The 16311-nt window shown below is 34.3% G+C and overlaps 1 long non-coding RNA gene and 1 pseudogene across 1 annotated transcript; one reads left to right on the top strand and one right to left on the bottom strand.

Moving 5' to 3' along the window:
- Positions 1–593: 593 nt before the first annotated feature.
- Positions 594–2613, bottom strand: LOC120165280. The gene is made up of 2 exons (XR_005519794.1): positions 2048–2613; positions 594–1092 (listed from the first exon to the last, which is right to left on the bottom strand). It is a non-coding gene; the product is annotated as an uncharacterized LOC120165280 (long non-coding RNA).
- A 7214-nt stretch (positions 2614–9827) lies between these two features.
- Positions 9828–13051, top strand: LOC120165235 (annotated as a pseudogene).
- The last annotated feature ends 3260 nt before the right edge of the window (positions 13052–16311 follow it).

Raw genomic sequence — 16311 nt, 5'->3', positions numbered from 1 at the left:
CCTGTGGCTTCGGCCACCGTACACGGTGGTCGGAGCCCTTCAACCAAGCCCAAAACACTCGTCTCTATCCGATCTACCCTTTTCAAAACCGAACCCAACACCAAAACACCCCAAACAAACCTCGGATCTACTCGAAAATGGCCCGACCCTTCGTGTGCCTCGTACTCCAGCGACCCTCGACGGCGGAGCAGACCCCTCTCACCCCAAAACCGCAAAACCTATCCTTTAAAAGCTAGATCTACTCCTAAAAACGACATGCAAAGCGCCTTTGAACCCCTAGAATCCCCTATCTCTTCGACTCCCTTTCCATCATCCTACATCGGCGACCAAACTCCGGTGAGACCCCTCCTCTTCTCAGGTAATTTCTGGACTCTTATTTATCTAATTTTTTTGTTATCTTGCTGGTTAGCTGGGTTGATGAGAAAATTCCTTCGATTATTTTTTTATTTCGAATATATATATCCTGAATATATTTAGTGCTTTTTTAATACCTAAAATCATTTCATTCGGAAAAAAAGTTATACTGATACATACAACACAAAAAAAAAACGCACGAAATAAGAAAAATAAATTAGGGATGATATTCGAATGAATGAAAAAAAAAAGCAAAATACCCTTTAGATCGTGGTAGATTTTTGCTTCTCTTTCTCTTATTGATTTTCCCAGTCCCCTTTCATTTTACATTGATTTAGGGTTTTATAACCCATTACATATGTGAAAATAATAAAAAGAAATGATGGTGGTGGATGTGTTGGAGCAGGGTATGGGCGAACGTATGGGGCTGCGCGTGGGTGTCTGACAGCCATGAGTTGATGCTTGGTGGATATACGAGCCAGCTCGAGAATCTGGGAGTAAAACATGGCTGTGCATGGTGTGAAGTATGGGGTTGATTATAAAATGGTGCTCACAGGATTGAATTCGACTTCATCCATGGTTAAGTCTACTAACGAGTGCCCTCCATGACTGAGGCTCAGGATTGCGTTCGACTTTTTCCATGGTTGAGGGTTTGTCTACTAATGGGTTGTCTTACATGAATGAGGCTAAGGGTTGCATTCAACTTCCTCCATGTTTGAGGGTTCGTCTACTAACGACCTGTAAAACAATAGTTAATAAAAATTTAACATTTTAGCCTTTTAATATATATATTTAATATTGACATAATGTAATAAAATAACATTAATGTTTGATAGTATTGTTAAATTTACTTGTATTATTTTTTGGAACATTTGATCCCAAACGTTTTATTTTGAGTTAAAAAAACACTTTCGTTGGATGAAAATCGTTAATCAACTGACAGTAAACGTATGATATTGATTAAGCAAGAACATGTGAACCTAGATGTTGATGTAGCGTGTCTAGATCATGAAAGATAATGACATGACACTGTCATGTCAGTTTTTTAAATAAAAATTAAAATATTATTTTTAATATTTATATATTTTTTATTTAATATTTTTGTCCAAAGGGAAACCCTAACCATAATATAAACAAACCAGCTGCCTCATTTGTTTTTAAAGTTCTCTCAAAACACTACCCTCTGACTCTTATCTAAAGAGAACAAAAAATCCGGCCACGCCAAACTTTACTTTGACCACCCTTCTCTACGTCTGGTGAAAGCTTTAAATGAAATCTCATACGAACCCAACGCCTCCGCTAAAACCCTTTGAGAGCCCTTCATCACCATAGAACGGCGCTTACACACTGCCCAACCACTAACCGTAGTGGTCGGTTAACTCATGACCTAGATCTAAACCAAACGAGCCCCTTTATTCTTTATATAAATCTTAAAACCATTTTTCAAAAAGACCAAACGAACACCATAAACGACCGAGAGCTTTGACACTTTTGTTCCCACGATAATCGACAACCGGCGGAACGCTTAACAAAACCCAGCTAACAGAATCTTCATCCCAATTTATCTATTTTTTAATTCAAAAATTTTTCTAAAAAATTAAAATTCCCTCTTTTGCATGTATTGATTGTTTCAATTTAAAAAAAAAAAACAATGGAAAAGCTTAGTTCCAATGGCCGAAATTATTTCCTTTACCACACAATCCATCGGTTAGTCCTTTCTCTGATGAAAGTGTCGCTGCTATGTTTCATACTTCCTTTAGAGTTGTTGCTCCACGTAAAGCTGCAGATGAAGGAAAGAAAAAAATCATAGAGAAAACATATTCGAAAATCACGAAATAGAGGGGACGAAAAATCATTTTTCAAAAAACCAAAAACCAGAGAAGGAATCCACAACTATTCGACCAACAAAAAACAACAACCAGTTTTAAAATAAAATCCAAATCGAGAGAGTAATGAGATTAACGATTAAAAAACCATTCATAAAAACTATCCCTTTCGGAGATGAGTCGTCGTTTTCGTTCTTCACCGGAGCAAGGAGTTTCCTTTGAAGAATCGAAGGTAGTCTTTGAAAACTCATCATGTTCTCATTTTTTGGGTCTCCAAAGGTTGAGTTTTTAAGATTCAGAACCTATTTTTGGTTCGATTGAGGGGATAAGTGATTTAGGATTTCGTTTAGAAGTCATGGGTGGTTAAAGGAGGGTGTTTGGCGATTGTTAGCTCCTCATCGGAGCCTTTAAAGGCGGAGGAGAAAGCTTTGTTCGTGAGTTTCTCTTGAGTGAAAGCATGTTTTGTCGTTTAGTTTAAATTTAAATCAATATGGTGTTGAGACATGTTATCTTTTTATTAAAAAATATATTAAATAAAAATATATAAATATTAAAAATAATATTTTAATTTTTATTTAAAAATTTGACGTGACATTGTTATATTATTATCTTTCATGAACTGGACACGACATAACAGTATCTGGGTTCGTGTGTTCTTGTTTGACCGTCAGTTGACTAACGGTTTTCATCCAACAAAGGTATTTTTTGATCCAAAATTAAACGTTTGGGGGTTAAATGTTCCATAAAAATAATACGAGAAAATTTGACAATACTGTTAAACGTTAAGATTATTTTATTACATTACACCTTTAATATTTAATAATTAATATTAAATAACAATATTATTAATAATAATAACCAAAACGAAAACGAATATGTAGAAAAGGGAAAAAAACCAACAACCAATTCAAAGATCATACATAAAATCGTCATTGATCAGACGGTGATGGCCAATGAAATCCGCCTTCCTATTTGCACAAGAAGAGAATTCCAGAAGGAGATGGCGATAAAGAATTTCAGAGAATTTGTTAGATACATAATAATGGTGCATTAATCTTTTGGTCTATTTTTTCTCTGGGAGGACACCTTAATGATTGGTGTGCATATATTTTTTTTACCTTCAGATTTGAGGCTAGAAACCACTAAAACGAGCCCTAAATGCCACAAACGGACTCACAACCCTTCGTATCCCAAACTCTGATAACCCAAAAAAGCTCAATCTCTATTACTCTCTGATGATGAAACCTCAAATTACCATGCAGAAGGTCCAAGATATCTCACTGTGGTGCTTTTACCAATCAGGTAAATGCGAAACCCAGTTTTTCTTTATTTCGAAACAAGGGGGTTGTTGTATATGCCAAAAAGAGGTGGAGATACCTTTTGAAATTATTCTATTTGTATTGATTTCTTTTAAATACGGGGAGGCCACCCTTTACAATATTTTGGTGGGGGTTTATATCAACATGCGCTGGGTTACAATCGGAAAATGAAAAAAAAAATTGATTTTACAACTCATTCCGTCGTTTTATTTGTTTGTTTGCATGGGGTTGTTGATGAGGCATGGGGGACCATCGACTTGCTTGCTTGGAGGCACTGAATGGATTGGGAGAACGGGGGACCATGATTGAGCAAGGAATAATGCCAAAATTAATCCCCCAACATTTACCAAAATGATTATTTCGTCCCTTATCCATTTTTTGGGAGCATTTGGGCTCCAATGTTTCATTTTAGGGCAAGAAGACCCCTAACATTTGACAAAATAATCATTTTGTCCTTTATTCTTTTTTAAGCATTTTAGCCCTCAACGTTTCATTTTAGGTTAAAAAATTTTCTATTCTATAGCGATAATCATGTGTTAACTAATGGTTTTCATCAATAGAGGGAGCTTTTTGTCCCAAAGTGAAATGTTGGGGAGCTAAAATGCTAAAAAAAGAATGGGGGAAAATGACTATTTTGATAAACGTTGGGGGGTTATTTTTGGCATTATGCCATCGAGCAACTGGTGGGTTTGAGACCACTGTTGTACGAGGGGCTTCTAGTAAGGTAGTCGATCCCACGTGAGGGGAGCTAGAGAGGCGACGATTGGAGTAATTTTTTAGGGTTTCAACAACCCTAATCAACTTACAATCTGACCTGTTAGATGCCATCAAATCTGACGATTGATGATGTCTGGCAGGTGATGAATTATGTCAAAATCCTAGATTTGTTTGGGTTAGACCAAACGGGCCTTGGCAACTGATCAACAAACACGTTTAGGTCTTAAATGTAATGGGTAAAGGTTAAATGAATGGGTATGTATCCTCTTTAGAAGTGGGTATGTTGATTGGTCTTGTAAATAAAAAAGGGTAAAGTATAGTAATGATCACTGAACTTTTCTAAAACTTTCATTTAGGTCCCCTAACTTTTAAAACTTGCAATACAGTCCTCTAACATTTAGTCTGTTTGCAATATGGTCCCCGACTGTTACACTACCGTTAGTACGTTTGCAATATGGTCACTAAACTTTTCAAGCGCTTGCATTTAGGTCCCCTAATTTTTAAAACTTACAACACAGTCCTCACTTTTATTCTAAACCCTAACTTTCAAAATAATTCAATTATATTTTAAACCCTAAATTTTAAAATACTTTAATTTAAGGTTTAGAATATAATTAAAGTATTTTGGAATTTGAGGTTTATAATGTAATTGAAGTGTTTTGTAATTTTGAACATGAATTTGCTATTTGACAGTGTTTACTTCAATATAAATTTGAGGTTTGTTGAATGCACATCCAACAACTGTCGCACTTTGAACATGAAAAGTGAATCTATCACGTTTATTGCATAAACCGTTGAAGTAAAAGTAACAAGGCCAATTTGTCTTGTTCGTAGCTGTCGCACTTTGGTATGGCGATCTAATAGGTTTGGATGGAACTTGAGCATGCACATCCAACGACTGCGAAAATAGTAAAGAGTTTTAGTTCATAGGACTACAATATACAGCCAAGCAATAACTAAAATAAACCAAGGATGTCAATTAATAAGACATTCAAAATGAGGACTTAATAAATAAAGGGAAAGAGATGCGGTCATAGTCACTCCAAAAGCTAAGGTGTCAAATGGGTTGTTTAAGATATACATTAGATGTCAAATACAACATTACCAGTTGCAAATGCATTAATGGCCTACCCTTTTAACATATAATTGCTTCTAATGCTCCATGTTTAATGTTCCTCAATAGCCAAACATGATGGAAATCTAAAGCAGATAGCGGAACTAAAATCATAGGACCTCGTAATTCTTGTAAATTCATGGCATGTCAGCAATAAAAGACATTGTAAAATATAGAGGACACTGCAACAAACATATATATGCCAGAAATGAAGGTGCAAATGTGTAATGATCGGGCAACATATCAAGTAGTTGCTCTAAATATACTACCTTGCCATGATGCCTTTCGAGTTGCGTGCATGCAGAATTGTCTTCTAAAGCTATAATTCAATATAGATTCAACTGTAAAATTTCCAAAACATGTAAAAAAAATCAAATTCGTTCACGATATATAAGTCCCATAATCAACATGAACTTATTAAAAAGAATATGAACTCATATGAAGCTGAAAACCACAGGTCAGATCAATATAATTCCTAGTAAACTAGTACCAACAGTCTCTCGGATTGATCCTGGCGATTTCACTATGTTGATACTCACAACCAATTCCCTGATTTAAAGAAAAACCAAACAAGAAGATCAAAAAAATTTATCCTAGGACCCTCTTTCACTTCTATTCTGATGGACTGAATATCTTCCATAAGAAGTATTAAAAGTTTTGATTAAGAAGAAGGAAAGAAAATTAGATGGTTTGTTTTAAAACTAACACTAAATATCCAGATCATTGACATGCAGTTCCAGAAACATAAAATTTTCAACAAAAAAACACACAATGCGAACTGAAAATGGGAAAGTGCGAAAGAGGAAAAGCTTACTTCCGGATACCCAAAAGAGAAAATAAATACCTTCTTGCAAGTGAGCGAAGATGCTAAGAAATAAACGCAATCGGTGTTGCGTTCCAGCAATTCTTTCTCCATTTTTTCTTTGTAAATAAAAAGATGAAAGACCGAGCACTACTTGGGTTTACAATTTTACATGGCAGAAAATTAAAGAACAAAAACCAAACGAGAGTGCATGTGAGCGAAAGAGATTGAGAGGTGAATGCGCTGTTTGGAATTTCGTTATAATTGATCATCTGTTGAAAAATCTTTAACCACAAGGATTAAAAGACGAAATTATTTTATGCCATTTATACAAAATAATTCCATATTTGTGGGTGACTTTCAACAATGATACTTAGTTCATCTTAGTAGTATTTGTTAACTCTGCATTTCTAACCCCATTTTTTTCTCACAAGTATTTCATCGAACATCTATGCTTTACTTGAGATGACATGTATCTAACATTACACCTTGAATCGTTGATGGTCCCGATAGTCCCTTGGTCGGGTTTTCTCTCAATGAACCCTTATTCAAGTAAACACCTACACATAATTCAAAGTTAGATTAGAATTTCCCATGCATTCCTGGCTGAAAAGTTACGCTGGAAATGAGAAGAGAGAAGAAAAAAAAGGAAATTTGAGATCGAAAAGGAATTTAGGGTTTAGAATAAAATTAAGGACTGTGTTGCAAGTTTTAAAAGTTGGGGGACATAAATGCAAGTGCCAGAAAAGTTCAGTGACCATATTGCAAACGTACTAATGGCAGGGTAACGGTCGGGGACCATATTGCAAATAGACTAAATGTTGGAGGACTGTATTGCAAGTTTTAAAAGTTGGGGAACCTAAATGAAAGTTTTAGAAAAGTTCAATACCATTACTATACTTTACCCATAAAAAAATTGGTTTTAAGGTATTTTTTGTATGTAAATGGACTTTAATTTGGATTTTTAATTTGTTTGTATATGGTATTCAATAATCACTACAAGAAAATATACCTTTAATGACACACGAACGATGACACACACTAATTTATGACTTGCAAAAAATTTATGTCATAAAAAATGTCATGTTTTTTAAATTCTGAACGATTTATGACTTACAATAATGTGTGTCATATTTAATAGTCATAATCCAAAAAAATTGCAAAAACATGGAGTACAGTTTTAATTGTGTGTCATCTGTAAAAGTCATATTTTAATTCTCCCCATTATTTTCATACTTTCTCGCTTCTTCCCCCTCGATAACAAAGGTCACGCCGCTTGCTTCCCCTATTTTTCTCTTTTTCCCTTTTTCTCTTTGCATCAGTTCATTTTTCTCTTTAAGTGGGAGGCGATATATCTTCAGCCCAAGCAGTTCTACTCGGAGCTTTAGCTCCTGGTGTCAATGTCGGTTCAATTCCCTTCTCGATGATCTATTATACATGATATATACAGCCATTTGTATCTAGTTTGAATCTTTTTGTTGTTTGGGTTTCAGGCTCTAACATGGAATACACTAAAATCAATGTTTCTGATGTTGGGTATGTGCCTTCCTGTTATGCTGGGTTTCTAGTGAATCTTCTTTGATTCTTCATGTTTCTTTCCTCGTTCTAATTGTCGTTGCCCTCTTTTTGCTTCTTAACTGGTTTTGTTTCTTAATTCTTTGCTAGATTTTTACCCAGTCAAGTCAATATTAATTTTTCTAGCTTTTCATTAATTTTGGAGTTGCATTATGTGTTATTCATGCTTTGATCATTACATGAATGTTATTTTACTCAAATTCAGATTCGTGTGTGAGTGTTAGTAGATTCATGAGTATGGTTAACTTTTTTTAAGATTTTTCATATTCTAGTGTTGATTGTAATGGGAGTGTCAAATTCATGTGTATGGTTAAAATTTTTTTAAAGATTTTTCATGTATTTGAACTATCCTTAGTAATGGTGTCTCATATTCATGTGTCAGACATGGATGATGAATAACATAGCTCGAAACAAAACCATGGAACTATGTATGGGTCATTAGACAAACTTTCTATGTTAGATTTGAGAACATACTTGGATAAATAGGGTATATTTTGCTATATTAACTATGTCAACTTAGAGGAATTTTGTGTGTTCAATATTAAACATGATGAATATTGTAGCTTATAACTTTTACAATGTTCTCTACCTCTATGTCATGTAATTTGTTATATTCGATTTCAGTTAGGGTTGGACCTAACATGACATGGTTTAGATAACAAGTTTAAGTAGGGGGCTTGGAATTTAGTTTTGAAGATGTCGATTCTTGCATGCTTGCTTAGTTCTTTTCTCAGTTTTAGAACAATGAAATGGAGGGATGCAACATGAAATGAGTGTTTTTTTTCTTATGATGATCTTTATGCAAGTGTGTAATTACATATGCATGGGGATGATGATTCGGAGCAGTGAAATTGAATCTCTAATCTTTTTTTTCTAGTTGGAATCTGTTACTCTGTATACACCCTGAATTTTGCTGATTGGATTACTTATGTAGGTTCCTTGAACAGACCAGTTTGGTCTTTATCGAACATCAAGTGCAAGAGATGGACTTGATAGCGAAAGACCGTACGAGATAATCAGCAAGAATCAGTTTAACTGGATGAATTGGTTGCCTTTTTTTCTCTAACATTTGGATAGTATTACAAGTGAAGATGTCATCGAACACAAGGCAAATCACATCGGAGACACTCCGATCATTATCTTCTCTTCTCTTCTCCTTATGTTTTCTCTTCACGCACTCAATTAGGGGTATGTATCTTCATTTCATTTTTTTCCTCATGCAATTCCTAGATCTTGGTCGCACTGGGAAATTTTTACATCTGTTTCGGCAACAACGAACTAACAAGACACAAAAAGTATAAACAATAAAATTTGTAGTTCTATTTCAATGTTCTTTGTTAGAAAGTTTTACTTTCCTACCTTTTCTTTCGTTTTCTTCTATATTTTTGTGATAATATGTAGGTCGTGTCAGATGGCTTGTCTGTTACACTGGGGATTGTTGCTGCTACTGGATTAGGCTTATTGGCTTTTTCAGAGGTATGGTTTTTGAGCAATGTTACTTGGTTGTGAGTGTCAGATAGGGATATGCCACTACAAGAAAATATACCTTTAATGACACACGAACGATGACACACACTAATTTATGACTTGCAAAACATGCGTGTCATAAAAAAATGTCATGTTTTTTAAAATCTGAACGATTTATGACTTACAATAATGTGTGTCATATTTAATAGTCATAATTCAAAAAAATTACAAAAAAACGGAGTATAGTTTTAATTGTGTGTCATCTTTAGGAGTCATTTTCTAATTTCTCCCCCCATTATTTTCATCATTTCCCTCTTCTTCCTGCCGATAATTATCAGTTCACGCCGCTTCTTCCACAGGTATTCCTCGTTCTCTATTCCACCATTCAATTTGGGTTTCTGGTCTTAGGAATTATTATGTTATATTCCTGTGAATTTGAGATCTCTCAAGATTGCAACCTCTCTCGCCTTTCGCTTCCCGTAACTCTACTTAGGTAATTTTCCCCCTTTTCTACTCCCAATTCTGAGAAAAAACAAAACGTCTAAAAATGAAAACGATTTTTCAAAACAATTCTTCGCTGCTCCTTTTGTTTTGATTTTCTGAAGAAAAAGCAAGAAAAAAAGAAAAGGATATCCAGTAAAGATTTAATAGCAATGGAGTCGAGAATGGATCATTACGAGATATGGAACGAATTGGCCGTGGAGCTTTTGGCGCTGCCATTCTCGTTTATCATAAAATTGAAAAGAACATGTACTTTTTTTTATTTTTTTCAATTTCTGATTTTAATTAATGTGTAATTTGATTTTTTGACTATTTTTCTTAAAAAAATAGGTATGTTTTGAAGAAGATCAGATTGGCGCGACAAACGGAGCGCTGTAGGAGTTCTACGCATCAAGAAGTTAGTTGTTACTTTCATCTAAACAAATTAATCTGTTTTCTCCTTAAAAGAATAGCGAGTTTAATATTCCAATTTATGATCTAGTTTCATTTTTGTGGTATGTAGATTTCACTTATTTCGCGAATCCAACATGTTTACGTTGTTCAATTTAAGGAAGCTTGGGTTGAGAAAGTAAGATACCAGACTACTGTTTTTTTGCTAGGATTATCGAATCAAAATCTGGCTTCACTTTGTAGCTTGTTGAGTCCGTGACTGCTTCGTTTTTTTTTTCTGTTGATTTTGTGTTTTGCAATTGTAATGTAGGGTTGCTATGTTTGCATTGTTACTGGATACTGCGAAGGTGGAGATATGTGAGTTTCCACGTTTGTATGTAGAAGTTTGATTCGGAGTTTTTTGTTTTTAGACATCCTGCAAAATTTGTAGTATTTTATTATTTTCCTGTTTAACTGTTTTTAACAGGGATGAATTGATGAAAAAATCAAATGGGATCTATTTCCCGGAGGAGGTAATCTTATCTCTTTATTCCTATTGATTTTACAAGTTAGTTTCTTCTTAGAATTGTGTGGCACGGTAAAAGGTTCCCCGTTGGGGTTTCCACTTCCATGGTCCTCACCTAATTGTGGAAGAGAGGAGGTGGTTACGACTTACAGTTAATTCCGCTGGTTTTGAACGTAGAAGCTTTGCAAGTGGTTCGCGCATCTACTTCTGGCAGTTGAATATCTGCATTCAAATTTTGTTCTGCATCAGGACATAAAGGTACGAATGTCAATTTACATTGGTCTTTCTATTAACTTATTTATTATGGACTAACTTCAGCACTTTCTTGGTAGTGTTCCAATATTTTTCTTACCAAAATTTATAACAATACCAAGTAGATTAACATAAATAATCACTTAATCATTTTTAAGGAAAGAACTAAGCAAAAAAGAATCATTTGTTGTTACCTTAGTATATTTTGGTATGGCATCATTACTTAGGAACTGAAAATATATGCATGTATGCGACTTCTGGGTAGTTAGTTGAAGTGTGTTACATTTGGTGATAGGAGAGATGTATTAATAATTAATCATAAAAGGGCCCATAATTTGTGCAAGGATTAAATATCGGAGTGCTGTAAATCAACTGTCACTCATGTTGTATCGATCATAAATATCCAAAGAAATAGCGTATATAAATGTATCTATTGGGTTAAATTTTGTACTCGTCAATCCTTGCTCTCATAAACACTTTTGGACAAAGGAAGTGTGAAGGAGGGAGTTGAAACCTGCACCATGAGCCTCCAATGCAATGAGTATGAGAACAACCACTAGTCTAAAACTCGGTATTCTCAATCCCTTATATTGACAATGAACAATACTTATTTACCTTTTGATATCATTGTTCTATTTTTGTATTTATTCTTATATTAGAATGTGCTAATTATTTTTAGTTCCAGTACTAGATAATAGTGGTTTTGTACGTGCCTCAGGAGGTTGGAACTCCCAATTATATGTGTCCTGAACTGCTTGCAGATATTCCTTATGGTTTCAAGTCTGATATCTGGTCTCTGGGTATGTCTTTTCTCGAGTGTTTGACTTACATACATGTATATATATATCAGCTGAATTGCTTCTTGTTGAACAGGGTACTGTATGTATGAGATGGTTGCTCGTCGCCCTGCTTTTGAAGCTTTTGTAAGAGTTCTCACAAATGTTTTTGTTGAATATGCTTATTGTATTCAGTAATGAGTTTACACAGTTTCTCTTTCTGACAAATAGCACGAATTTCATTTGATGTTTTATTAAAAGGGAATTTAAAATTTTCTTTTTTATTCCCTTCCTTTTTTCTCATTATGGAATTTTTTCCATTGCCAAATATAATGAAACATTCTATCTTTTGGTTATCTGAATTGAGAATAATATGTAGCAACCTTTGCTAGGTTCATAACAGTTTCCATGAATTCTGCACTCCACTCTTTAAAATAATGCTTTCAAAGTAGTTAATGTTATCCTCATCTAGTGTGATGTCTTATCCTTTGAGAGGTTTTCTATAAATTACCATTTGTATGCCTCCACTATCTGTGTAAATTATACAAATTTAATTCCATTAATTTTTGTTAAACTTCTTGTTCTAGGACATGGTAGGGTTGATAAGCAAGATAAATCGTTCCTCTATGGGCCCTTTGCCTTCTTGCTACTCTCCATCATTGTAAGTCTCAATATTAACTTTAGAGCTCACTCTTATTGTATGTTCTCATGATAACCAAGTATTCTCTGTGATTTTTCATGCTCATACTGTGCTTTTCTACCCTTGTTTCCTCATTTGCTTTAATTATTCTTTTATGTATTAGGTTTCAACAATGTGCAGATTTCTTGATCAGATTATTCTTATAAATGTAGAATTTTTAAATTGGTTCCGTGAAAATTTATTTCTTCTCCCTTAATAAGGCAAAAATAGTGAAGTTTTGTTTAATTCCCAAGGGACTGGTGATCTGTATTTTGGCAGTAACACTAAGCATGATTAGTGCTATATATTTGTCAAGTAATCAAGTCCTTGCTACATGATTGTTAATTTATTTAATTTTACACAAACATAAGGCAGTTCAAGGGCATGCTAAGAAAGAGCATCGACCAAGTGTAAGTTTTTTTTGCTCAATTCCAAGGATTCTCCACATGTAGGACTTCAATGTAACATTTTGAGTTTTCACCTTGATTGCAGCTATATGTTGATAAGTATCGTCCATCATTTAGCTTCCTTTCGAAGAACTGCTACTTGGATAAGCATGTTACCAGTGGTCGTGGTAATAGGAAAAATATGGTCGAGAGTCAGAATAGTAATAGCTTATGTAGTGATAAAGATAGTTCGGTTTCAATTCACAGGAACACTGACACAAGGATTCCAAATAATAATAATGAGGCCACTGGCACAGATTCCAGTTCTAAGGAAGAAGATATTTGCCCCATTAGTTTCTCTGGTAAAGTGATGAAAAAGGAAGGATGAAACCTTCTCATGTTCAATCAAAGAAACCCAAATCCATCAAAGGCGTAGTAACTACTTTGAAAGAATGGCAAGTAAGAGAAAGTGGTTCCCCTATGAGAGGCGGGCATACAAAAGCTACATGTGGTTTGCGCAGCTACTTCTGGCAGTTGAATATATGCATTCAAATTTTGTTCTGGACATAAAGGTATGAATGTTTAATTTACATTGGTCTTTCTATTAACTTATTTATTATGGACTGACTTCAGCACTTTCTTGGTAGTGTTCCAATATTTTTATTGGTATCTTATTTTAGCAGCTAATTAGTGACCATCATGCACTTTTATCATATTGAGGATATTGATCACACTTTTCATAACTTCTTTTGCTGGTTGCATGAACTGGCTAGTTGTTGTCTTGTTTGTGCACTATACAATTTGTTCATGCTACAACTTAATATTTTAGAATATCAAACTGTTTCTTTATAATAAAAGGGTATTATTTCTGAATGTCATTTTTTAATTCATCTATGTTATGTAGTCTCCAAAACCATAGCTGAGGATTCTGCTTGGACATTTGCAAAGGAAAGGGCCTTGACTTGGTAGCTACATTGATGGTAACTTCTGTTATTTGCTTCTATATATTGATAAATTCTGTTGTAAGTAATGAGTGAATTCTTGAATCTAATTACATGTTTTAAGCATGGGAAATCGTACTATTTGTCGATATATGAATTAATGTCTAAAGGAACAATTTGAAATGTTCGGTGGAGTTGTGAAAGCATTTGACACGTACTAGCACTTAAAATCCAAATTTGATTTTGTCAAGTACTATAGACGTAACAGGGACTCTCTTGTGGTTATTATTTGTGATGATATTGTTGTGAACAAAGTTGGAATTTTTATAATGCTATTGATTTTATGACTTTGCATAATGTTATTATGCTTCAAAGAATGCATATGTAAAATTGGTCATTTTAGTACTCTTTAATAGTTCATTATATGCTTCACTTTAAATAAGTTAAATTATATACTTATTCATATTTTTACTTAGGTTGGCGATGGGAAAGAAGAATATACGGATGATGACTTGATGATAAAATAAGTATAAATTATATACTATTTCATATTTTTACTTAGGTTGGCGATGGGAAAGAAGAATATACGGATGATGACATTGATGATATTCGCAAAGAATGGGTATCTTATGTGGCAACTTTATTATGCCTTGATATTTGTATCGACATATGATTAATACAATATTTTGATACTTAATGTGAATATATTGTATGCAAATGGATTTCTTATATATAATATGGTACATAGATTTAGTATTATGAGGCATTCAATGTGATTTAGTTTGATTATTTGTCAATCTACAATATATATATATATATAATTTATGAAATACAATTACGACACACGAACGTTTTTCGTCTTTTTAAATGATGTGTGCTTCAATGACACGCAATGTAAGTCATATATGCGTGTCATAAATTTATGACACACAAATGTATGTCAAGCAGATTTATGACGGGGGCTTCAATGACGTGCAATGTAAGTCATGCATGCGTGTCATAAATTTATGACGCACAAATGTGTGTCATCTTAATTTATGACGAGGGCTTCAATGACGCGCAATATAAGTCATACATGCGTGTCATAAATTTATGACGCACAAATGTGTGTCATCTTAATTTATGACGGGGGCTTCAATGACGCGCAATGTAAGTCATACATGCGCGTCATAAATGCGCATCATAAATGCGCGTCATAGATTTATGACACACAATTGCGCGTCATAAAAAATTCATGTCGGTGGCTTCAACGACAGGTATTTGTGTGTCATCCGCACCCATATATGACGCGCAATGCGCGTCATTAAAGGGTATTTTTCTTGTAGTGTGTGTCGGAGACCGGTAGGCTCAACTTTTTTCAAGTTATGCATTTGGATGGTCCTTGGAGGAACGTGTCCTTGCATGTTCAAAAAATGTGTAGGCCATGAGTACTTTAAGAGAAATAAAGAGTCCGAGCAGTATAGTTTTTAAGTCCCTTCGATAGTACTTGGGTATTTTCCATCAAAAACACTCAAATAGTGGTTTTCTCCCATCATCTTTAGGTAGAAATTGTTCTTGAACTTGTGGGCTCAGCTGCTATTATTCAGCTTCTGAGCAAGAAGCTTCTATTTGCAGAGGTAAGTCTCCACTTCTATTTGAGTATTTTTTCCATGAATTTAATTGAAATCAAGTATTTTGTGCCTTAGTTTTTTATCCTCCTATTTGTAACAGGATCTTTGGTTGGGTAAAGCCCTGATCTAGTGGTTTTCTTATCGCTTGTTGAGAAATGTTGGCAAGATCTTTGTGATCAAATGTTGATGATTCGTGGTATAGCCTTGTACCTGGACAAAACATATGTTAAACAAAACCCAAATGTACGTTCTTTGTGGGACATGGGCCTGCAAATCTTCCGTAAACATCTTTCTCTGGCTCCGAAAGTTGAGCACAAAACTATCACCGATCTTTTAAGAATGATTGAGAGTGAGAGGTAACTCTAACAAAACTCAAGTTGAAATGTGAAAAAAAATTCCTATTCTGGTTTTTGTGGATTTCAAAGTAACAACCTATACAAAAAAAGCAATGTTGTTTCAATATTACTATTCCTTTGCTTGTTTTACTTCTTTTTCTATGATTTTAGTGGTAGAAGGTGGTTACATATCTTCATTTGTCGAAAAAAGTTCCTAGAAAGGTCAATTAGGATGCCTAATCAATTTAACTATAACCTGCTTCGTTCTTGCTCATTTTAATTATCTGTGCTTCCATTATTCTCAAGGAAAAACCTAAAAATTGTTGAGGAACTTACTATTTTGTTGCTTTCTTTCTTGTAATTCTCATGCATTTAGTTTCCTTCCACATAAATTTTGCCCCTTAGTTTCTTGGATGATGTTAGTAATTAATTCTTATCTTTCAGGTGTTAATTAAATTTGTATCATGTAATCCACTGTGTTTGTTTTGATCATGCAGGTTAGGTGAAGCAGTGGACAGGACATTACTTAACCATCTTTTGAAGATGTTTACTGCTTTGGGCATTTACTCGAAAAGTTTTGAGAAGCCTTTCCTGGAGTGCACATCCGAGTTTTATGCAGCTGAAGGAATGAAATACATGCAGCAATCGGATGTTCCAGATTACTTGAAGCATGTAGAGGTGTCTCTTCATATTTCATTTTCTCAGTTAGCAGTGATTGTTACTCTGTATTTTGAATTGTTCATGTTTTATCCTTCTAAAAAA

This window comes from Hibiscus syriacus, unplaced genomic scaffold (assembly GCF_006381635.1).
Source record: "Hibiscus syriacus cultivar Baekdansim isolate YM2019G1 unplaced genomic scaffold, ASM638163v2 tig00111582_pilon, whole genome shotgun sequence".
Lineage (NCBI taxonomy): Eukaryota > Viridiplantae > Streptophyta > Magnoliopsida > Malvales > Malvaceae > Hibiscus > Hibiscus syriacus.
Note: the sequence above shows the minus strand (reverse complement) of the source record. Positions and strands in the feature narration are given on the sequence as shown.